General features: G+C 42.1%; 1 protein-coding gene across 6 annotated transcripts in view; it reads right to left on the reverse strand.

Moving 5' to 3' along the window:
- fbxw7 (F-box and WD repeat domain containing 7) overlaps positions 1-24176 on the reverse strand; it is a 355529-nt gene that overhangs the window by 251770 nt on the left and 79583 nt on the right. For 3 of the 6 annotated variants that reach the window (XM_063046480.1, XM_063046479.1, XM_063046478.1), the window contains exon 1: positions 8506-8580. The exons of 1 other annotated variant lie outside the window; for it this stretch is intronic. The gene's annotated coding sequence lies outside the window, so the exon portion shown is untranslated. Of the gene's footprint in view, positions 1-8505; positions 8583-24176 lie in introns of those variants that run through there. 2 more of the 6 variants (XM_063046482.1, XM_063046481.1) reach the window with 2 other exon arrangements.

The following is a 24176-nucleotide window of genomic DNA, read 5'->3' on the forward strand; positions in this document are numbered from 1 at the left end:
CACCTCGTGGAGCAGCCTGGGGAATATTTCGTCAGGCCCCGGGGACTTATCTGTCCTAATGTATTTTAACAACTCCAACACCTCCTCTCCCTTAATATCAACATGCTCCAGAACATCAACCTCACTCATATTGTCCTCACCATCATCAAGTTATCCACCATTGAGAACATCCTGACTGGCTGTATCACCGCCTGGTATGGGAACTGTACTTCCCTCAATTGTAGGACTCTGCGGAGAGTGGTGCGGATAGCCCAGTGCATCTGTGGATGTGAACTTCCCACCATTTAGGATATTTACAACGACAGGTGTGTAAAAAGAGCCCGAAGGATCATTGGAGACCCGAGTCACCCCAACCTCCTGTTGCTACCGTCTGGGAAATGGTACTGCAGCATTAAAGCCAGGACCAACAGGCTACAAGACAGCTTCTTCCACCAGGTCATTAGACTGATTAATTCATGCTGTTACAATTGTATTTCTAAGCTATATTGACTGTTCTGTTGTACATGCAATTTATTACTAATCACTATAAATTGCACATTAAGACAGAGATGTAATGTGAAGATTTTGCTCCTCATGTATGTGAAGGATGTAAGAAATAAAGTCAATTCAACTCAGTCAATTCAATTCAATTCATAGTTCCATCAATGATGGCAAGGCGTCCTGGTCCCAAGGCAGCTGGACAAGGATTAACACCTGCTAAACAACACCTATTACTGAAAGGAAAGATTCACATACTTTTTTCAACAAATACATATAATATTGGATTATTTTTCTCAATAAATAAATGAAATATAATTTTCTGTGTTATTTATTTAATTGGGTTCGCTTTATCTAGGTTCAGGACTTGCGTGAAGATCTAATCACATTTTAGGTCATATTTATGCAGAAATAGAGAAAATTCTAAAGGGTCACAAACTTTCTAGCATCACTGTATATACTTTCACTTCTTTCTTACCTGGGGCATACTTACAGTGAACACAGCTCAATGTTTCACTAGATAAATATTTGGCTTGACGAGTCAACTTATGAGGAAAGATTGAACAGATGAAGCAGATACCTCATTTAGTTTAGAAGAATGGGGCATTATCTTACAGAAATATGAAATACCTTACAGCAACTTGACAAATGATGCTGAGAGGGGATCTTGATGTACAAGAGCATAGCTTCAGAATAAATCACATGTGCAAGACAAAGACAAGGAGCAAATTTTCTCAGACACGAAGCTTTTGAATCTTTGAAATTCTGTACCCAAACAACTATGGAGGTGAATTACTGAAAATACTCAAAGCCAAGATGGATATATTTCAGGAACTTGGCGCAGCCGGTCGAGGTTCAGGCACCACGGCGCAGAGGCAGACCGCCCAAACAGGGACTGACCCAGACTGTGGACACTGGGGGGTGTGTCACCGGTTCTGGGGGGGGAGGTTATGTGGTGACCCACTTTCTACGCAGGTGAACCGGCTCACAAAATGGCGTGTGCGTTGGCAGAGAGGCCAGCCCCAAAATGGCGCTGGGCCTTCTTCTTCACCAGCAAGGGGAGAAAGCCCGCGCGCGGGAACAGACTTTTGTAATGCATCTCTGACGTCATTTCTGCCCAGAGAAGGCGGGAACAGAACTGCTTAAAAGCCAGGGCCACGAAGTTTGAATAAACTAGTCTCGAGTGCAACTAACAGACCGCGTGTCATTATTTCTAGCTCTGTGTGTAGCACATCGCTACAGTATTTACAATTTCTTCCATAACAGCTGAAAAAGTGCAAAATTTCAGAAGGCAAATTTGCTTATACATGCATTGTCTAGCTTTATGTAAGAAAATATTATAATCTTAAATTGTGTACAGACAAAAATTCAGAGCAAGTTTGTGTTTTTTTAAAAAAAACATGCTGATATCTTTAAAGGTATATATATAGCACATATGTATATGTACACATACATATACACACACACAGAAAGGTATTTGAGGTGAGAAACTACTTTTTCCAAGGGCTTGTTCACAAATATCAGACTTGTAAGCCGTCTGTACACACTACTGATGAAGGTGGCAAGTGCCATCTATTGTAAACAATAACCAACCTTATGCAATGTCTTGCTGCCCTGCTGCTACACTGTGTAATGCAACACATGGGCAGGCATAAGCCCAATCCAGAAAACAACCACAAAAGCTAAAATAATTGACAACTAGATATAGCAGTGAAATCTGTCAAGGATTTTGAATGCTTCTAAACAGCTGCAACTTAAAAATATACAGAATTTAAATGATTAAACAAAAACAATTAAAATAATTAGACTTTTGAAAAAAAACTAAAAATCACTATAAAAGATGTATTATCTAATACCCAACCCATCAAACCCCTAAACTAGAGGGCACAGATAAAAGAGGGGACTGAGGTAACTTCTTCAGACAGAGGTAGCCAGCGCCTGGAATGTTCTGCTAGAAAAAGTGTACAAGGCAAATACACTTGCCTTGAAGATTTCTTACAATTGCAAGACTTAAGAGGTATTTGGGTTGGTATACGGAGGAGGGCTTGGAGGTTATGGAATGGGAAGATGCTGTGGTGACCAAAAGGCCTATTCTGAGTATTATTATGACTGTATCAAAGTTTTCTCCATTTAAATTAATGGCCTTAATGTCACTATGCCAGGTCGAAAGTGCTGCAGATTTGGTGAGCAGATACCCCAGCAGAAATGCTAAAGAACTACAGTGAATTCTTGTTCCATGCTGAATTCTTGTGAATCTGGACTTCCCCATGTCAGAAAGAGAAACAAGGTAGAGCAGTTTCTTTAGCAGAGAAAACATTTTGAGGCTAAAATTTTTATTTTCTTCTCCTTTGCCAAGTGTCATACAATCTGATGACATCATCATCCTTCAATAAATGTGTAGGGCTATTCATCAGAATCAGGTTAATTATCATCGACATGTGAAATTTCTTAACTTAGCAGCAGCAGTACAATGCAATATATGATAAATATAGAGTAAAAATAAATAAGTGCGTCACTTACACTAAGGATATATATGTATATTAAATAGTTGGATTAAAAATAGTGCAAAACAGTTATATTATATATTAAAAAAGTGAGGTAGTGTTTATGGGTTCAATGTTCATTTAGGAATCGGATGGCAGAGGGGAAGAAGCTGTTCCTGAATCACTGAGTGTGTGCCTTCAGGCTTCTATACCACCTTGCTGACAGTAACAATGAGAAGAGAGCATGTCCTGGGTGATGGGGATCCTTAATAATGGACGCCGTCTTTCTGAGGCATCGCTTCACAGAGATGTCTTGGACACTACGGAGGCTAGTACCCAAGATGGAACTGACTAATTTTACAAATTTCTGTAGCTTCTTTTGGTCCTGCCCAGTAGCCCTCCCATACCAGACAGTCAGCCTGTCAGAATGCTCACCACAGTAATCTATAGAAGTTTGAGTGTTTTAGGTGACAAACCAAATTTCTTCAAACTCCTTATGAAATATTGCCACTGTCTTGCCTTCTTTATAGGTGCATCGACATTTTGGGACCAGGTTAGATCCTCAGATCTTGACATCCAGGAACCTGAAACTCCCTCCACCTTCTGTTCCCTCTACGAGGATTGGTTTGTGTTCCCTCGTTTTATCCTTCCTGAAGTCCACCATCAGCTCTTTTGTCTTACTGACATTCAGTGCAAGGTTGTTGCTGCGCTATCACTCAAATTGCTGCAACACCACTCAACTAGCTGGCACAGTCGGCCATTGGTATCCGCGGATTCAACCAACCGCAGATCGAAAATACTGTACAAGTATTCCCGCTATCCGAAAGTACATCATTCTTATGAAACCTTTCATAAGCCGGACCCAAAAAAATAACCTACCAAATCATACCAAATAACACATAAAACCTAAAATAACACTACATATAGTTAAAGCAGGAATGATATGCTACAAGCAGAACCAACAGTAACATCAGCAGCTTTCAAGATTCTTTCTCTCTGCATGTAAATAGTACGAATGATGGACGCAGGCAAGTTCAACACACGCACAATGTCTTTTTTTTGTTCACCACGATCGAAATGCTTAATTACGTCCAGTTTTACGCTAAGCGTAACACCTTTACGAGCTCTCTTAGGCTTTTCTGATACCTTAGGACACATCTTGCTAACGGATGCACAAAATAAATTGAGATAAAGCAATCTCGCTGTTCGCGGTGCACGCTGCCTCTATAATGGCTCGCTGCAAAACAAACGCTGAACACTATTTTGGCTTTTCGTAACATCCTTACGAGCTCTCTTCGGCTTTTATATAAGGGACTTGAGCATCCACGAATTTTGGTATCCGTGGGCGGTCCCGGAATCAATCCCCCGTGGATACGGAGGGCCAACAATATATCTTGCTCCTGTATGCCCCCTCATCTCCAGCTGAGATTCTAGATTTAAATCTGAAGGATCCGCAAGCATATCTTGTAAATCCATATGCTGTTTGTTCTAGAAATATGCCACAGAATGATCAGACAATTTATGTATTCATACATGGGCTAAATGCAGCACAATTCTGAAAATCTAAGTCACAGTCTTGCAGTGCAACACACTGATCATTTTGAGGCTAATGAGGTGAGAAGGCAACTCTGGCTGAAATGCATTGTTTTCCACAACAACCATTCCCCCCAATCCAGAAACACGTCAAGTTAGAGCAGCGGTCCCCAACCACCGGGCCGCGGACCGGTACCGGGCCACAAAGCATGTGCTACCGGGCCACGAGGAAGCGATATGATTTGGTGATATAAGTCAGCTGCACCTTTCCTCATTCCCTGTCACGCACTGTTGAGCTCGAATGCACGTGAGGAAATTACCCGCTCATCATCCATTTCAGCGCGGGAAGAAGATAAACTCCTCGAACTTGTAAATGATGGCAGGATGAAAAGTATGTTTGACATAACATCTCTGCCGGTATTCTGGATCAAAGCCAAGGCGAAATATCCTGAGATAGCCACGAAAGCACTGAAAACGTTGCTTCCATTTCCAGCATATCTCTGCAATGAATGCAACGAAAACTAAATTGTGGAACAGACTGGACATAAGGAACCCCCTTTGAGTATCGCTGTCTCCCTTCATCCCTCGATAGGACCGTCTTGTTGCAGGGAAACAAGCCCAGGGCTCCCACTGATTCAGCGATATTGGTGCATTGCAATGATTTTATATGTTCAAACGGGGAAAATATGTGCTGTGTGTTTAATATCCAAACATTACTTAAAATGTTATGATGCTATTGACTTATATAACCGTATTACAATTACAGCACGGAAACAGGCCATCTCTCCCCTTCTAGTCCGAGCCGTACGCTACTCTCACCTAGCCCCGCCGACCTGCACTCAGCACATAACCCTCCGCTCCTTTCCTGTCCATATACCTATCCAGTTTTTCTTTAAATGATAATATCGAACCTGCCTCTACCACTTCTACTGGAAGTTCGTTCAACACTTACTTCAAGTTCCACTGTCCTCCCCTGATAATTGTCTTATCACTATATTCATGCGAGGAAAATATGCGCTGTGTGTTTAATATTAAATTCGTTAGATAAACCCGTTTAGAAATGAAATTGAGTGTATTAGCCACTTATCACCGACATTCCGGTTGTGATTCACCCCCCCCCCCCCGAACAGAATCGCCAAAAAGGATTTGCAGAGGGGAAAAAAATCGGCAGGTCACGACGCGCATGCGCACTGGTGCCCGCGCAAGGCTTCATGGTCATTGTAGTCTTCCTGGGTAAACACAACGTATTTGACTGCTACTCTTGTCCGTTGGCAACCCTTCCCTTCCACCTTCCCCCCCCCCCCCCCCAGGTCAGCCAGTCCGCAAGAATATTGTCAATATTAAACCGGTCCGCAGTGCAGAAAAGGTTGGGGACCCCTGAGTTAGAGAATACAGTGGAAGTCACAGTCCTGATAAAGTGTCTGCTGTAGTTTGAGTATCCATGTAGGACACCACACTCGAATGTAAAAGAACAACCGGTATCTCTGTTTCTCTGCTGTTGGACTCTGATAATGGGTTTTCATAATTCTGCAAGTGCAATTATTCATATCCTGTTAAAAATCAAAATCGTCAGCAGAACTACATAGATGCAGAACAAACTCAGAAGCTACAGCACACTGCAAAGGCATCAATATCTGAGAGACTCACAGCTGCTGTTAGAAATCAATGTTATTATTCTTTAAGCATAAAAGCCCTAATGCTATTTATACACAGGACTCTCAATGAAGAGATTCTAAATTTAGGGTATGAAACTTGGACTCTTAATGCTTATGTTATGGGGTACAAAATAGTTCAGTCTTAGAAAATCCCTTTGCTTCTTTTTTTCAAGAGATTAAAAGTGTAGTGAACTGCTCAAATATCTGCAACCAGCGTATGGAGGCAGGTGAATGGAATTTAAGTTAAAGCTACAAATCAGATTGTAGCTATCCGATTCAAAACCTTTTGTATCTAGAGCATTTTATATGCAGAAATCAACAACTTTTCAGTATTCTCATCACCACATAACAAAAAAGCTTCTGCTACATAATGCAAGTCCCAGGTTGAACTCTCATTCATTGAAAGTGCATTCAATGTGCAGCAGGCTGATCACCATATCGTCTTAGATTCAGAAATTAACCACAACCTCTATACACAATGCAGCTTTTTCTTCCAACTCAGCAGTTACAGCATTTCTTAAATAACAGGTCACACACCAAGATAACATTTAATTATTCTCTGGTGTTAGTTATGAGAAGTTTTTTACATTTAAGATTATGTTTTTGCCTCTTTTAAAAAGGTTTTAACAATGACTACGTTTTATGCTCCTTAATGTAAGGGACAATTAACAAATAGAATTTAATTACTAAACAGATACAGACTATACTTGAAGTGAATTAACAAATAAAAATGAAATATTGTGAGTGACTGTTTGTGTGTAGAGAAAGACAGAGACAGAAAGAAATTATAACTAAGTGATGAAAATTTGCTTTACTGAACGAGTGATATTGCAACAAGGCACTGTCGCAGGGATTCCCAACCTAGGGTCCACAGACCCTTTGCTCAATAGTATTAGTCTACGACATAAAAAGATTGGAAACCCCTGCAAGAATCTGAAACCAGTCCAAATCAACAAAGTATACCATGTTTGCTGTTCTTCACGAGTCCAACTGAACAATCTGTACAGGGACAAGTGCTTCCTGCTTTAGGGCCCCTTAATTTGGACATTTAAATCAGGCAGAAATCACAGAGTGCACAATGCAAAGCAGAGTCATTTTGGTTAAAAAGATCAAAGAGCTAGAGTAAAAGAAAACATTTTAGATTTTATATTATTATTAAAAACTGAATGAAGCTAAATTGTAGAAGTTAAATTGCAAGGCTAGTTAGACTGCTCAATGGAAATGGACAAATAGTACTGCAGCGTTTTAAAAGTCACATGGTTAACTTCAGTAACTTCTAAATTTCATGAGAGATATGGCAAAATGAAGTATACATTAAACAGGATAATATTAACTTCTTGATGTTAGACCTTGCATGTGCAAATACAGTAGCTTTTCAACTTTTTTTCTTAATAATGGAAAGCAGCAATAACTTTGTTGATTCCATCCTACAGTTATGGCCAGTAGCTTAATCTTAAACACGAGGAATTCTGCAGATGCTGGAAATTCAAGCAACACACATCAAAGTTGCTGGTGAACGCAGCAGGCCAGGCAACATCTCTAGGAAGAGGTAGAGTCGACGTTTCGGGCCGAGACCCTTCAATGAAGGGTCTCGGCCCGAAACGTCGACTGTACCTCTTCCTGGAGATGCTGCCTGGCCTGCTGTGTTCACCAGCAACTTTGATCTGTGTAGCTTAATCTTAACATCTGTATGCTCACAATACTGTTAAAGATAATTACTTCAGCCCAAGTACAGCATTCACAGCAGGGAAGTTGATCTTTTACAAATAGATAAATAGATAATTCATTGATCCCAAAGGAAATTACAATGTCACAGTAGCATTACAAGTGCACATATGAGAAGTAGAAAGAATAAAAAATAAGTTACCACAGGCAGTCTAACAGGAGTGGGTCATCACTTCCCTGAGTTTAGGTTGACTCATTATAGAACCTAATGGCTGAGAACCATAATGACCTCACATAGCCATCTTTGAAGTAGCAAAGTTGGCTTATTTGAAGACATTCACACACGGACACATGAAAATCTGACAAAATTAAACACGCTTCAACTTTGAGAAATTTATATGACTAATTTAAATTAAAACATCAAATCACAGAATCCATTAAGGTTACGATGCACTATTTCAGCAGAGGAACTTCTGAGGAAGGTCAGTAAATCACCCGATCCTATTACAAAATCAATTACTGCAGTACATTTCTATTGCTCACAGACTGATCATGGCCAAATATGATATTGGATAGCTACAGGCAAGGTCAATGAGAACTGGAACATATTATTAATAATCCTTATTCATTCCATATTGCATCAAATATACTGGACATTACTATGGTCATTTAATGAACTTGAATGTTGTTACCTTTTGATTGTTGAGCAAACCATTGGAAAGTCTTTCTAGTTGTCCTGATGTAAAACTGCAAGAAAGATTATCTTTGCAGCAGTTTGGGCGTCCCAGCCTCTTCATTAAAGAAGAAATTATACTGCAACCACAGCCACACATTGACTTACTGAATTAGGCAACTCTGGCAAGATATTCTCAGCAAATCAGCATCATCCCATACACATAGAATTGCCAGGTGCCTTGTTCCACAGCTCTCCAGTTTAAATCACGACTGACAAAGAGAAAACCCCATAGTTCCTGGAAAGGTAGTAGTCGTAATCGCATTGTCAATTTAACTGTCAGTAGAGACGGGTTGGCTAATCACAGCTGGGGGAGGCAAAGTGATGTTGGCTCTCTTCCCTCTCTCAATACTGAAATCAGCAGGAAACAAAAGCTGAGAATCTGTTGCTAGAATGAATTTGAGAAAGACTTTGAAAGTGACAATACTCTCTCCAGTCACTGCCATTGATTAACAGATCCTAACAAATGCTTCCAGCTGTGATTATGCCACTTCAGCACAGTCAATCCAATCAGTTCCCTCAGTCATTGGACTTTTGCTGTTCCCAACATTCAATTGAAGTAGGCCACACCCCTCTATCCCCAGCCCAGAGTCTGCTCAATACCTTAAGGAAGACTGCTGCTGCAGTGTTTAAATCAACAGGAAAACACAATGTATTTCCTCCCTCTCCACCCCCCACTTAAAGCCAATGCACCCTTCCTGACACTATCCTTTAAACAACTGTCAATCACACAGTCAGAACCACAAGAAGATAATCATACTGCTATGCTTGCTCAGGATTTCGTAATAAAACAACTGATAGCTTGATATAGATAACAAATTAGGAACCCTTTATATGCGATCTGGAATGAATAAAATTTATTCTGTTAACAATCACAGCTTTTTTCATAATACTAGAGTTCAATTTGATATAGAAAGCATGTGAGCATATTACATAAATACTATTCACCCATCATATGTTCAGAGTGGATCTTTCACCCACCCCCCCTCCACCCTGGGAAGTCACAATGGTTACAGCCTTTATCTTGCCTCAAACACTTAACCTGATTACTCACTGTATAAACAGCTTTTAAGCTATCATGCAATTATTTTAGGAATATTATAATTAAATTATGTAATTGTCATTTCAGTTTAAAAGCAAATATTTAAATAGACTATCCTAAATACCAGCAAACAGGGGGCAAACACACAAAAATACACAGCTATGCAGCTTGTTTCCAAGATTCCTTTTATTTATCACTAATTTTGAAATCCAAGGTTTAGGCTCCTTCTCAATATACTGCAAATGATACCTTTACTCATGAATTTAGATTACCATACTACGGTATGAATGTAAATAGGAAAATAATTTAACCTCTTTTGCTAATGAACTGCTCTATGTTGCTTGGAATCCTCAGCCTCTATCAGCAGTCAGGATTCAGCTGTCTTAGCACCTGATCCTATTAACATACATACCTACCCTAGATTTAAAAAATGAGGGGCAAGCTGGCAGTTTTACATAAATCTGCTAGCAAGCTTCATTACTGCAATGCCACCTCCCAGTAACAGAACACTTATCACATCACATTCAAAGAGCCACTGTACAGTGCAAAATAAAGTGCATCACAAGCTGCCAACAGCTCCTAGCAAATGTTCATTAACAGCAAATGTATATGTATTTGGAGGTTTACAATCATTCACACAATGTCAGCAGAGAGCATCTCCATTCAAACTAAAGTAGCTTTGTTTATATACAATCTGGCTATTTTATGGAACAGGTACAAAATACACCTCCAGTTTTGTTGTTTTTGGATCATTGTTGCGCAATGAAGTTCCCAATGCCATCAAGATTTAAAACACATAAATCGTTATACACTCAAACAGCATTGGAATGGTTACATACTTTTCTCTAGTCAAATCAGCTCAAAATTCACTCTTCACTAGAGCTTTCAGTCTTTGAATGAAGATGCACAACTAAAAATTCCCAGAAAATGTGTCAAAATTTGTAGCTCCTTTTAAATTTGTATAACCAGATTTTACAACAACACAAATGAGCTTGTTTTAAAGAATGTGCAAATAAAATAATTTAGCTCCCAAGTACACCTGTGCTGAACTCTTCTAACTACATCTTTAAAAGCAGCACACTTCTTTTCCATTTTCCTATAAGCCACATTTCAAAAACAGTATCACCAAATTACTTCATTGCATGGCCTTTGCCCACAAGGAATTATGATATACAGATTCCGCCTGGCATGGATGCAAACAATAACTTTAGGTTAATGGTGCAAGCCTCAGATACACAAGGACTCATGAAATTATTTGTCAACTCCATTTAATAAAGATCTGTAGAAACAATTTTATTTTTTTTTAAACTACAGTTCAATGCTGTTTTCTTGACTGAAAGGAATTGTCTGAAAACATTACACAAGAATGTTCGCAAGAAAATCCATAATAAATCTGACTTCATGGAATGCTTCTCAATCCTTTTGGTGCTGAACTGTGTCACCTACCAAGAATGCACCTGATTCCACGGAATATATCTGCCTCTACTGGGCAGGAAACAGCACCCCTAGATTCACCAGCCCACATGCCAAGCACTGGGAAACGACAATCAGCTGACATCAGGTTGCACCATGTGAACAGCTGAAAATTCTTCCAAGGTTGACTGGAAGGGTTCTAGGCTGCACTGGCTCCAGGAAGTGAAGTTATTGGCACCTGGTATGGATGGGAGGCAATTGATTGACAAATAGAGAGCAGCAAAAGAGTGACTAGCAAACTCTGGAGAATGCAGGTGGATCAAGCAAGAGGGGACACAGCAGAGGTAAAAGCAGAAAACACCTGTGAAAGGAGAGGGAATTGAATGGGAGGGAAAGAGACTGAAGGAGGTAAATAAAATAAGAGAACAAAGGTAGGTTAACTAGAGCAAAGGAGACTATGTGACAAAGGGGGTACTGAGTGTGGATAAGATCATATGTTTGCCCAGATTGTGCAAGTGCACATGCACCCATGCATGCATATGTGATCAGAATGTGCATGCAAGGTTAGTTTCCAATTATATGTACAAGTAAGCACTTGTATTAACGCACAAGAGTGTGTGCGAAGTTTGTGCAGCAGAGCCAGTTCCCAAACTACCTTTGGCCTCCTTGACATCAGCCCAAAATTTCATTCTGTTAAGAGCAACTGATCGCATGCAATAGAATTCAAGCTCAAGGCATCATCATTTCTCAGAGCTGAAGCAGAAACAAATCCCGTTCAACACTGTACCAAGGAATTACCCAAGCAGTGAAGAAGCTGAGCAATTAAGCCTCAAGAATTCTGGTCCAGCTGGGCACTATTCACTCAAAACTTTATGAGCAGCGCCATAATGAAATATAGATGTCAACTGATTGGATTTCATTTCCCAATTACGTAATTTGACTGGCAACAAGAATAACAAGAAAACTCATTCAGAATCAAATAGCCACATTTCAGAATCAGGGTTTATTTTCAATTGAACCTACCACTCTCCAAGTTCCGTCCCATCCACTTTCCATGAAGTGAAATCACTCGGCTAGGTTCTAATGGGATGAAGTCTACTGTGCATCAATCAAATTGCTATACCCAGGTCCGAACAAGAAGAGAAAATGGGACTGTTGCATAACTACTGTAACAGGACCCTTTACTATAGTATGTTCTTAAACATATGCTTCCTAGTTCTTGAAATAGAAATGCAGAAGCTATAGTCAAAATATTTCAATTCACTTTCATGTGGACAGTGAACCCCAGGTTAGAGACACAGAACCATGGATCTAAAGGAAAACAACAAAAATGGAAAATTTAGACCAGTAAAATTACAAGACCATAAGATATAGGAGCAGAAGTAGGCCATTCAGCCCAATCGAGTCCACTCCACCATTCAATCATGGGTTGATCCAATTCTTCCAATCACCCCCACTCCCCTGCTTTCACCCCATATCCTTTGATGCCCTGGCTAATAAAGTATTTATCTATCTCTGCCTTCAATACACCCAATGACTTGACCTCCACAGCCGCTCGTGGTAACAAATTCCACAAATTTACCACGTTCTGACTAAAGTAATTTCTTCATATCTCTGTTCTAAATAGACGTCCTTCAATCCTGAAGTCTGCCCTCTTGTCCTGGACTCCCCTACCATGAGAAATAACTTTGCCATATCTAATCTGTTCAGGCCTTCTAACATTTGGAATGTTTCTATGAGATCCCTCCATTCTCCTGAACTCCAGGAAATACAGCCCAAGAGCTGCCAGACGTTCCTCATACAGTAACCTTTCATTCCTGGAATCATTCTTGTGAATCTTCTCTGAACCCTCTCCAATGTCAATATGTGATCCTTTCTAAAATAAGGAGCCCCAAACTGCACACAATACTCCAAGTGTGGTCTCACGAGTGTCTTAACATCACATCACTACTCTTATATTCTATACCTCTAGAAATTAATGCCAGCATTGCATTCGTCTTCTTCACCACCAACTCAACCTGGAGGTTAACCTTTAGGGTATCCTGCACAAGAACTCCCAAGTCCCTTTACATCTCTGCATTTTGATTTCTCTCTCCGTCTAAATAATTGTCTGCCCATGGTATTTCTTCCACCAAAGTGCATGACTTTCCAACATTGTATTTCATTTGCCATTTCTTTGCCCATTCCCCTAAACTATCCAAGTCTCTCTGTTTCCTCAATACTATCCGCTTCTCCACCTATCTTTGTATCATCAGCAAATTTAACCACAAATCCATTAATCCCAAAGTCCAAATCATTGACACATATCATAAAAAGTAGTCCCAACACCGACCCCTGTGGAACTCCACTGGTAACTGGCAGCCAGCCAGAATAAGATCCCTTTATTCCCTCTGTTTACTGCCGATCAGCCAATGCTCCACCCATGCTAGTAACTTCCCTGTAATTCCATGGGCTCTTATCTAGCTAAGCAGCATCATGTGCAGCACCTTGTCAAAAGCCTTCTGAAAATCCAACTACACTATGTCTACTGCATCACCTTTGCCTACCCTGTGTGTAATTTCCTCAAAAAATTCCAGTAGGTTAGTCAGCCTGGATTCTCCTTTCAGGAAAGCACGCTGGCTTTAGCCCATCTTGTCATGTGCCTCCAGGTACTGCGCAATCTTATCCCTAACAATCGACTCCAACAACTTCCCAACCATTGAGGTCAGGCTAACAGGTCTATAGTTTCCTTTCTGCTGCTCCCACCCTTCTTAAATAGTGGAGTAACATTTGCAAATTTTCCAGTCATCCGGTACAATGCCAGAATCTATCGATTCTTGAAAGATCATTGTTAATGCCTCCGCAATCTCTCCAGCTACTTTCTTCAGAACCTGAGGGTGCATTCCATCAGGTCCAGGAGATTTATCCACCCCTCAGACCGTTAAGCTTCCTGAGCACCTTCTCAGTCGTAATTTTCACTGCACATACTTCACTTCCCTGACACCCTTGAATCTCCGGTATAATGCAGATGTCTTCCACTATGAAGACTGATGAAAAATACGCTATCAGTTCCTCTGTCATCTCTGCGTCTCTCATTACAATATCTCCAGCGTCATTTTCTATTGGTCCTATATCAACTCTCTTTTACCCTTCATATACTTTAAAAAAGATTTTAGTATCTTCTTTGGTATTAGTTGCCAGCTTCCTTTCATAATTCATCTTTTCCTTCCTAATGACCTTCTTAGTTTCCTTCTGCAAGTTTTTAAAAGCTTCCCAATCCTCTATCTTCCCACTAGCTCCCGCTTCCTTGTATGCCCTCTCTTTTCCTTTTACTATGGCTCTGACTTCACTTGTCAGCCACAGTAGTGTCCTTCTTACATTTGAAAATTTCTTCTTATTTGGAATTTATCTGTCTTGCACTTCCCTCATTTTTCGCAGAAAACTCCAGCCATTGCTGCTCTGCTGTTTTTCCTGCTGGTGTCTCTTTCCAGTCAACTTTGGCCAGTTCCCCTCTCATGTCATTGCAATTTCCTTTATTCCACTGAAATACCGACAGTGGAATTTAGTTTCTCTTTCTCAAATTTCAAAGCAAACTCGATCATACTGTGATCATTGTTCCCTAAGGGTTCCTTAACCTTAAGCTCTCTTATCACCTCCGGATCATTGCACAGCACCCAATCCAGTACAGCTGATCCCCTAGTGGGCTCAACAAACTGTTCTAAAAAGCCATCCCTTAGACATTCTACAAATTCTCTCTCGAGGTTCAGTACTGGCCTGGTTTTCCAAATCCACTTTCATGTTAAAGTCCCCAATGATTATTGTGACATTGCCTTTCTGACATGTCTTTTCTATCTCCTGCTGTAATTCGTAATCCACATTCCGGCTGCTGTTTGGAGGCCTGTATGCAACTGCCATTAGGATCCTTTTACCTTTGCCTTTTCTTAACTCAACACTTTCCGATCCTATGTCATCCCTTTCTAATGATTTGACATTATTTCTTATACACAGGGCCACACCACCCCCTCTGCCTACTAACCTATCTTTCCAATACACTGTATATCCTTGGACGTTTAGTTCCCAATGGCAGCCATCCTTTATCCAAGTTTCAGAGATGGCCACAACATCATACTTGCCAATCTATAGCTGAATTTCAAGATCATCCATTTTATTTCTTATGCTGCGTGCATTCAAATATAACACTTTCAGTTCAGTATTTGTTGCTTTCTGTTTTAAACTGCACCACATCTCTATTGCCCTGTAAATCATCCCATTGGCTGTGATTATGCCTCATCTCCTGCCTGTCCTTTCTATCATCTCTGTTGCACACTATCTTTGATTTATTTCTGTTTTTCCCTTCCTCAGCCCTATCACTCGGTTCCCATCCCCTTGCCAAATTAGTTTAAACCTGCCTAACAGCTCTATTAAACCTGCCTGCTAGGATATTGGACCCCCTTGGGTTCAGGTGTAACCCGTCCTTTATGTACAGGTCATACATCCCCCAGAATGGGTCCCAATGATCCAGGAACCCGAAGCCCTGCCCCCTACACCAGTCTCTCAGCCACACATTAATATGCCTGATCATGCTATTCTTGTGCTCATTAGCACGTAGCACAGGCAGCAATCCACAGGATGTCCTGCTTTTCAGCTTCCTATCTAACTCCCTGAATTCTCTCTTCAGGACCTCCTCCCTTTTTCCACCTATGTCATTGGTACCAACGTGTACCAAGACTTCCGGCTGTTCGCTCTCTCCCTTCAGAATACTCTGCACCCAATCCGAGACATCCCGTACCCTGGCACCTGGGAAGCAACATACCATGCGGGCATCTCTATTAGACTGACAGAACCTCCTGTCTGTTCCCTTCACTATGGAATCCCCTATAACAACCACATTCCTCGTCATCTTCTCTCCCTTCTGCACCATGGAACCAGGCTCAGAGCCAGAGACCCAATCGTCATGGTCATCCTCAGGTCACCTCCTCAACAGCATCTAAAACAAGATAACGATTACTGAGGGGACACACATCAAAGTTGCTGGTGAACGCAGCAAGCCAGGCAGCATCTCTAGGAAGAGGTACAGTCGACGTTTCAGGCCGAGACCCTTCGTCAGGACTAACTGAAGGAAGAGTTAGTAAGAGATTTGAAAGTTGGAGGGGGAGGGGGAGATCCAAAATGATAGGAGAAGACAGGAGGGGGAGGTTGGAGCCAAGAGCTGGACAGGTGATTGGCAAAAGGGATACGAGAGGATCATGGGACAGGAGGTCCGGGAAGAAAGACGGGGGGGGGGGAGCCCAGAGGATGGGCAAGGGGTATATTCAGAGGGACAGAGGGAGAAAAAGGAGAGTGAGAGAAAGAATGTGTGTATAAAAATAAACAACAGATGGGGTACAAGGGGGAGGTGGGGCATTAGCGGAAGTTAGAGAAGTCGATGTTCATGCTATCAGGTTGGAGGCTATCCAGACGGAATATAAGGTGTTGTTCCTCCAACCTGAGTGTGGCTTCATCTTTACAGTAGAGGAGGCCGTGGATAGACATGTCAGAATGGGAATGGGATGTGGAATTAAAATGTGTGGCCACTGGGAGATCCTGCTTTCTCTGACGGACAGAGCGTAGGTGTTCAGCAAGGCGGTCTCCCAGTCTGCGTCGGGTCTCGCCAATATATAAAAGTCCACATTGGGAGCACCGGACGCAGTACATCACCCCAGCCGACCCACAGGTGAAGTGTCGCCTCACCTGGAAGGACTGTTTGGGGCACTGAATGGTGGTAAGGGAGGAAGTGTAAGGGCATGTATAGCACTTGTTCCGCTTACAAGGCTAAGTGCCAGGAGGGAGATCAGTGGGGAGGGATGGGGGGAACGAATGGACAAGGGAGTCGCGTAGGGAGCGATCCCTGCGGAAAGCAGAGACGGGGGGGAGGGAAAGATGTGTTTAGTGGTGGGATCCCGTTGGAGGTGGCGGAAGTTACGGAGAATAATATGTTGGACCCGGAGGCTGGTGGGGTGGTAGGTGAGGACCAGGGGAACCCTATTCCTAGTGGGGTGGCGGGAGGATGGAGTGAGAGCAGATTTACGTGAAATGGGGGAGATGTGTTTAAGAGCAGAGTTGATAGTGGAGGAAGGGAAGCCCCTTTCTTTAAAAAAGGACATCTCCCTCGTCCTAGAATGAAAAGCCTCATCCTGAGAGCAGATGCGGCGGAGACGGAGGAATTGCGAGAAGGGGATGGTGTTTTTGCAAGAGACAGGGTGAGAAGAGGAATAGTCCAGATAGCTGTGAGAGTCAGTAGGCTTATAGTAGACATCAGTGGATAAGTTGTCTCCAGAGACAGAGACAGAAAGATCTAGCAAGGGGAGGGAGGTGTCGGAAATGGACCAGGTAAACTTGAGGGCAGGGTGAAAGTTGGAGGCAAAGTTAATAAAGTCAACGAGCTCTGCATGCGTGCAGGAAGCAGCGCCAATGCAGTCTTCGCTACATCGACGACTACATTGGCACTGCTTTCTGCACGCATGCAGAGCTCGTTGACTTTATTAACTTTGCCTCCAACTTTCACCCTGCCCTCAAGTTTACCTGGTCCATTTCTGACACCTCCCTCCCCTTTCTAGATCTTTCTGTCTCTGTCTCTGGAGACAACTAATCCACTAATGTCTACTATAAGCCTACTGACTCTCACAGCTATCTGGACTATTCCTCTTCTCACCCTGTCTCTTGCAAAAACGCCATCCCCTTATCGCAATTCCTCCGTCTCCGCCACATCTGCTCTCAGGATGAGGCTTTTAATTCTAGGACGAGGGAGATGTCCTTTTTTAAAGAAAGGGGCTTCCCTTCCTCCACTATCAACTCTGCTCTTAAACGCATCTCCCCCATTTCACGTACATCTGCTCTCACTCCATCCTCCCGCCACCCCACTAGGAATAGGGTTCCCCTGGTCCTCACCTACCACCCCACCAGCCTCCGGGTCCAACATATTATTCTCCGTAACTTCCGCCACCTCCAACGGGATCCCACCACTAAACACATCTTTCCCTCCCCCCCCGTCTCTGCTTTCCGCAGGGATCGCTCCCTATGCGACTCCCTTGTCCATTCGTTCCCCCCATCCCTCCCCACTGATCTCCCTCCTGGCACTTATCCTTGTAAGCGGAACAAGTGCTACACATGCCCTGACACTTCCTCCCTTACCACCATTCAGGGCCCCAAACAGTCCTTCCAGGTGAGGCGACACTTCACCTGTGAGTTGGCTGGGGTGATATACTGCGTCCGATGCTCCCGATGTGGCCCTTTATATATTGGCGAGACCTGACGCAGACTAGGAGACCGCTTTGCTGAACACCTACGCTCTGTCCGCCAGAGAAAGCAGGATCTCCCAGTGGCCACACATTTTAATTCCACATCCCATTCCCATTCTGACATGTCTATCCACGGCCTCCTCTACTGTAAAGATGAAGCCACACTCAGGTTGGAGGAACAACACCTTATATTCCGTCTGGGTAGCCTCCAACCTGATGGCATGAACACCAACTTCTCTAACTTCTGCTAATGCCCCACCTCCCCCTCGTACCCCATCTGTTATTTATTTTTATACACACATTCTTTCTCTCACTCTCCTTTTTCTCCCTCTGTCCCTCTGAATATACCCCTTGCCCATCCTCTGGGTTCCCCGCCCCCCCTGTCTTTCTTCCCAGACCTCCTGTCCCATGATCCTCTCGTATCTTTTTTGCCAGTTACCTGTCCAGCTCTTGGCTCCATCCCTCCCCCTCCTGTCTTCTCCTATCATTTTGGATCTCCCCCTCCCCCTCCAACTTTCAAATCTCTTACTAACTCTTCCTTCAGTTAGTCCTGACGAAGGGTCTCGGCCTGAAACGTCGACTGTACCTCTTCCTAGAGATGCTGCCTGGCCTGTTGCGTTCACCAGCAACTTTGATGTGTGTTGCTTGAATTTCCAGCATCTGCAGAATTCCTGTTGATTACTGAGGGGGATGGCCACAAGGGTGCTCTCTGCTATCTGAGCTCTTCTCTTCCCTTCACTGACAGTCAACTAATACAACTTGAAAGCAAACTTTTACAGTTTACTGTATAATTCATATTCTTTCCAAACATTCAGAAATGCATTGGTTAATCAAAGACATAGTTCGCTCACTGTCCCAATTCATGCTTCTATTTAGGTGGGTTTTTCTGAGTGACGTGTAAGTTAATCAGGCAAGTAATTGGTGAAGCTGGGAGAGACTACAAATGTTGGAGGCACTTAGTGGGTAAAGCAGTATCTGTGGGGCCAAAGGGATATACAAGGATTTGAGTTGACTCTCTACATCACGACAGGGTGTACAGATAATTGATACAGAGGTGAGAGGAAGGGGTGAGGCATATTTGACAGGCAACAAGTGAAACTAGATGAGGAAAGAAATGATGGACAGATGGAACTAAGGGGGGCAGGGGAAGAAATTAAGTCTGTAAGTAGAAGTAGAGCCACAGCACAATAGGTACAGACAGATAAGAGGGAAAAAAAAGAGAAGATGAGGCCAGATTGAAGGAGAAGGATGGCATCAGAGAACAACACGACCAAGGATGACATCCTCCAGATGGTCCATGAAAATACTTCTTTCACATCATCTTTTTCTTCAAATGTGATTCTGCTACTGTTGGAGCCTGCTATTTACATTTTGGTGTGTCTTCGGGCCGATTAAGCAATCTGGCACTTTCCTGTGTCCAAGGGTGTTCTGTAAGGATTCAAGGGAATCACGTGGCCGAGGTCAAAAAGCTTGAAGATGTGGTGAGAGCCTCTGAGTGAGGCCATTTCTCGCCAAAAAAGATTGAAATCGAGGTGAGTGCAGAAGGCTGGTGGATGTTCGGTGCCATCTATCAGCCTGTCGCTTGCTGCTGCTGGAGGAAGGTGTCTGCATGTGATGCTCTCTCTCCCTTTCGTTCGCTGCTCCCGAAGGAAGGGCCCTGTGTTCACATTGTGTCTTTCTGCCTTGATGTTGTTGGAGGATGGTGCTGGAGTCCTAGTTCTTGGACAAGGGTTGTACATTGGACTCTGTAGTTCACTTTATGATGTGTCTTTGGTCGCTCCTTTTTCTGATGCTAGACTGTGAGATTTTGAATCAGGGCGGCCTGCAGATAACAAGCACTCAGCTGAACTGAATACACCTGGACTCTTTCGATTTCTGTGTTTTATATTGTGTTTTTTGCTTGTTTTTTGTTGTCTTTTGTGCAATTATTTTTGCGTGTTGGGAAGGGGGTAGGGTTGTTACATGTTTTTCTTTGAAAAGGTTCCATGGTTTTCTTTGGTCTTGTGGCTTTCTGTAGGAAAGATGAATCTCAGGGTTGTACACTACATACTTACTTGATAATAAATGTACTTTGAATCTTTGGAGCTAGAGACAGGCTGGAAGTGATGTGGAGACAAAAGAGAGACCGCAGGTGCTTGGGTTTGATAAGGAAGGTGATGAGAAACTAGATATGGGAGGGATGAGGGACAGATAGAACTAGATTGAGGGAAGGGAAAGCAGAGAGAGAGAGAAAAAAAAGGAACACTGAGTTGGAAAATTCATGGTGTTATTACTTTAGTCTGATGAAGCATGGACAATGCTACTATTTTCCAAACTGCCCACATTCTGTCCACAATGGCCATCCTGACAGCCTGGTTGCATGTTGTTTAAAGTCCTGGGCTTTCTCCACTGCCAAGGTGAGTCCAAACGCAAACCAGGAGAGCAGACTTTTATATTCCAGTTGGAACATTGAAATTAAAAGTAGAGCCAGCATGTATTTGTTAAAGGTAAACAACATTTAGCTAACATGATGCATTTTTGTTTCAGTCAATTGAAATTGCTGACCCATATGAATTCTCAGATTTTTTTTAAAATCCCATATCAAAGCTGGTTAGCAAAAACATGAGCCCCCATAGAATTATATGGGCTTGGATTCACAGACATGAAATTGGTCAATGGACAGAAAGCACAGAAGCATGATAAACGGTCAATTCTCACACTGAATGAAGACCTGAATGTTGTTCCCCAAGTACAGTGGCATGCAAAAGTTTGGGCACCCCGGTCAAAATTTCTGTTACTGTGAATAGCTAAGCAAGTAAAAGATGACTTGAATTCCAAAAGGCATAAGGTTAAAGATGACACATTTCTTTAATATTTTAAGCAAGATTACTTTTTTATTTCCATCTTTTACAGTTTCAAAATAACAAAAAACTGAAAAGGGCCCAAAGCAAAAGTTTGGGCACCCTGCATGGGTCAGTACTTAGTAACACCCCCTTTGGCAAGTATCACAGCTTGTAAACGCTTTCTGTAGCCAGCTAAGAGTCTTTCAATTCCTGTTTGGGGGATTTTCGCCCGTTCTTCCTTGTAAAAGGCTTCTAGTTCTGTAAGATTCTTGGGCCATCTTGCATGCACTGCTCTTTTGAGGTCTATCCACAGATATTCAATGATGTTTAGGTCGGGGGACCATGAGGGCCATGGCAAAACCTTCAGCTTGCTCCTCTTGAGGTAATCCATTGTGGATTTTGAGGTGTGTTTAGGATCAATATCCTGTTGTAGGAGCCATCCTCTATTCATCTTCAGCATTTTTTACAGATGGGGTGATGTTCGCTTCCAGAATTTGCTGATATTTAATTGAATTCATTCTTTCCTCTACCAGTGAAATGTTCCCCAAGCCACTGGCTGCAACACAAGCCCAAAGCATGATCGATCCACCCCCGTGCTTAACAGTTGGAGAGGTGTTCTTTTCATGAAATTCTGCACCCTTTTTTCTCCAAACATATCTTTGCTCATTGCGGCCAAAAAGTTCTATTTTAACTTCATCAGTCCACAGGACCTGTTTCCAAACTGCATCAGGCTTGTTTAGATGTTCCTCTGCAAATTTCTGATGCTGAATTTTGTGGTGAGGACGCAGGAAAGGTTTTCTTCTGACAACTGTTCCATAAAGGTCATATTTGTGCAGGTGTCACTGCACAGTAGAACAGTGCATCACCACTCCAGAGTCTGCTAAATCTTCCAGAAGGTCTTTTGCAGTCAAACAGGGGTTTTGAATTGCCTGTCTGGTAATCCTACAAGCAGTTCTCTCGGAAATTTTTCTTGGTCTTTCAGACCTCAACTTGACCTCCATCGTGCCTGTTAACTGCCATTTCTTAATTATGTTACAAACTGAGGAAATGGCTACCTGAAAATGCTTTGCTATCTTCTTATAGCCTTCTCCTGCTTTGTGGGCATCATTTATTTTAATTTTCAGAGAGCTAAGCAGCTACTTAGAGGAGCCCATGGCTGCTGATTGTTGGGACAAGGTTTGAGGAGTCAGGGTATTTATAAAGCTTTGAAATTTGCATCACCTGGCCTTTCCTAACAATGACTGTGAGCAAGCCATAGCCCTAACAAGCTAATTAAGGTCTGAGACCTTGGTAAAAGTTATCTGAGATCTCAAATCTCTTGGGGTGCCCAAACTTTTGCATGGTGCTCCTTTCCTTTTTTTCACTCTAAAATTGTACAAAACAAAAATAATACACTAATCTTGCTTAAAATGTTGAAAAGAATGTTTCATCTTTAACTTTATGACTTCTGGAGATCAATTCATCTTCTACTCACTTAACTATTCACAGTAACAGAAATTTTGACCGGGGTGCCCAAACTTTTGCATGCCACTGTATCTAAAGTATCAGTTCCAAGAAAACTACTTTTTCCAATCACCCAGAAACGAGTACAGGTAAAAAAACAGAGAAAAAGAATTCGACACTTCAGTCCATTGAATCTGCTTCATCATTTAATCATGGCTGATTTATTTTCCCCTCTCAACCCATTCTCCTGCAACTGACGGCCTTACTAATCAAGAACCAATCAAACCTGCGGTTAAAATATACCCAGTGACTTGGCCTCCACGGACATCCGTGGTAATGAATTCCACAGATTCACCATCCTCTAGCTAAGGAAAATCTTCATCTGTTCTAAAGGGGCGTCCTTGTGTATACTGAGGCTGTGTCCCTAGTCCTAGACTTCCTTTTACAAAACGTCACTTTACAAAAACAGTTAACACTTTCATAATGAATGAGAACAGAAAAGATAAATGGGGCACTAATTAGCCTGCCCTTCTGTGAAAAAGATACACCTGGGCAATACTTCTCACTATTAGAAAAACATCAATTTTGTTAATTGTATGGGAACAGCTTGGTTAGAGACCAGGTACTTCTGCAGCTCAAGTCTTCAGCAGTATAAGAATATTGTCTCAACTTGAAGTCTTTACAACATCCAGTGCTCCCAGAAGTTTATCATCGAAGTTAGTAGTAGATTGCAAAGCTTTCAAGAAAACACAGGAAGAGATTATCCACAATACGTTAGACCAAAGATAGCTGCAAATGCATCAGGCTAATTTATAGTTCTCACCTGCCATTTCAGAGATTTTGAAAGTATATGAACCCTTCTCTATTTGGCCTTTCAGGGCACTCTAGACCTAGTTAACACTCATCTTGCATCACGAGACTGCAGGAAAACTTCTATTTCCTCAATAACTACTGTTGCAAAAATGTCATTAGCTGGAAGGACTTGGGCTCCAAGATTTGGCACATGACCAATAACTGATGTCACTGGAGTCTATTGTGAATCCGTGTTTTGTAGCCAGTATGACATTGGTAGTTATTCAATAACTCAATAATTCAAATAGTGAGGGGAAGGTAATTGCCAAAGAGACAAAATAGAATAGGCAAGTAGTTCAGTAGACCATTGAGGGATTCTTATCACTGAAACACTTCAATTCAGTGTAGCCTGTCAAGCAGTACATTTAAGGAAGTGTGTGAGGATAAACCCAGAAAATGCAGACCAGATTCACCTCTGCAGTGAAGAAAGTTCCAGATACAACAATCGAGGGCAGAATAAATGTGGATTGATTTAAGAGAACCAACATTGAATTTGTTAAAGGCAAACCTTGTTTTGCTTAATTGATAGCTGCTTTTCGTAATAGCTAAGAGAATGGATGAAAGAAACACAGCCAACACATTTGGGGACAGTTGGAGTTGTAACCTGCAGAAGCAAAAGTAATCATGTTCAGATAGCCTGCCATCTTACCTTTATCCCTGCAGCTGCAGGTAAAATAATGAACTTTGTAAGCTGAAAATTTAGTAAAGCGTTAATTTAGAATATTTTTATTTGACTAGACATAATCCTGCTATTTGGCAGCCAACTAACTCTGCAGTATATTGCCATGTAATGAAAAAGGCC

Source organism: Mobula hypostoma, chromosome 4 (genome assembly GCF_963921235.1).
Source record: "Mobula hypostoma chromosome 4, sMobHyp1.1, whole genome shotgun sequence".
Taxonomy (NCBI): domain Eukaryota; kingdom Metazoa; phylum Chordata; class Chondrichthyes; order Myliobatiformes; family Myliobatidae; genus Mobula; species Mobula hypostoma.